The sequence below is a fragment of the Corylus avellana genome, chromosome ca8 (assembly GCF_901000735.1).
Source record: "Corylus avellana chromosome ca8, CavTom2PMs-1.0".
Taxonomy (NCBI): domain Eukaryota; kingdom Viridiplantae; phylum Streptophyta; class Magnoliopsida; order Fagales; family Betulaceae; genus Corylus; species Corylus avellana.
In genome coordinates, this window is record NC_081548.1 from 2,249,959 (window position 1) to 2,251,856 (window position 1,898).

Here is a 1,898-nt window from a genome sequence, read left to right on the forward strand (position 1 = left end):
TGTATACTGTATGATACCATGTGCACCATTAGATGCAATAAAACAAAATCTTGATAGTAAAACAAATTCTCTCATTCTGTCTTTGTCTCTTTTGTTTTAGTCGAGCTAAGTTGAGCCCATGAATTTTAGTCGGTCCAGTCCCCTTAAAATAAGTCATGATTTTAAGTTGAGAATCCAGTATTGTCGATCATGAGCTCTTTTATTTTTAGGTGAAATGAAACAGGTGGAGATTAACAAGAAGAAGAAAAATTCATCACTTATTTAATCATTTAATTAATAATTTAACATTCTTCTTTACGTGTGGGCTCAATCTTCCTTTTAATAAGTGAAGCCTAACACATATAATATTTAATAGGATTTAACATTAGTTCTGATATTATGTTAAATCACTACTTATCCTAAAAACTTAAACTGATAGAAAAATGTAAATTTAATCATGTAATCGATAATTTAACACCAATATCAATTAACTTGGTATTTCAGTTGAGTCCATGTATTAATTGTTAAAGTTGCAGAATATCAATGAAAGGCAATTTGTCAAATTGCAGCAAAAGTTGCTGTGTAGAGTATTGGTCCCCCGAAGTGGCCAGTTTTATTGCTTATTAGGAAAAAAAATAATAATAATAAAAAAAAAACGTAGTAATTGATGTCAAATTCAGTTCAAGAACCCACAAAAAGAATGTCATCGTCGCATTTAAAGGCCATCTTTACCCTAAGAAAAGAAGAAGAAGAAGAAGAAGGTATTAATTGAATGTTTAATATATTAATCTACATATGGTCAATCTGCTGAAATATGAGTAAGAAATATAGTACAGAATGATATTAATTTGTATGAAACCAATTTGATAGTTAGCCATATCTCTCGAAAACTTTAAAGGTGTATTACTTCCCCTATAATAAACAAACGTCATTGTATCACACAAAATAAAAATAAAAATGAGAAATTAAAAATAGAAGTTGAAGAAAGAAAAAAAACTTGAAAGGTGTTAAATTACCAATTATTCAAAAAGTTTAAGTTAAAAAAAATGATGATTTTTTTTTTATTTAGTTAATAATTTAACTCTCTTTCATGTATAAGTTGAATGAGGTCCCATATATGTGAAATATTCATTTGAAATGTGAGGTAAATTACATAAACCAAAAAAATATTTTTTTTAAAAAAATGCTAATATGCAATCAAAATAGGGAAAACTTCACTCAAACCCCTTAAACTTTCATCACGTTTATAATTATCCTCGTAAAACTATAAAAACTCTCAATTTAGTATATTCATTTTTCAATTTTTTTTCTTTTTTTTCTTCAGTTTCACCAATTTGTTTGAATTTTCTGTTAAATCCCAATAGATGGGTGTCAAAATTCCTAAAATACCCCTACATGTTTTTAGGAAAAAAAAAAAAAAAATTTGCAAGGATTTAGGTGCCTGAATCTTTGAATAAAATAAGAAAAAAAAAAAAAAAAAAGGTATTTTGAAAATTTTGTGTCAAAATTCTCTTTCAACCGGAACGTACACAGCTACGTACGTGTCCAAGAACAACAACCTGGCAATTCTGCCTCTTTAAACCAACACAAACACACCCCACAAAATGCGAGAGAGAGACAGAGATATCATGGCAGGAGGAGACGAGGAGTGGAGGAAAAATGCAGAAACCCACAAAATGAGTCCGGAGGATGTAAAAGCCGCGGGAGTAGAGGGCTCAAGAAGGCCCCCCGGTCACCAACCGGGGGGAGTACTCCACCAGAGGCGCACTTTTCCTTACAGCTATACCACCATGGCCATTGGCGGCCTCCTTATCACTGCTGCCGTCGGATACTTCGTCTTATACGTCAAGAAAAAACCCGAAGCCACCGCCGCAGACGTCGCCAAGGTGGCCGTGGGAGCCGCCAAACCTGAGGACACT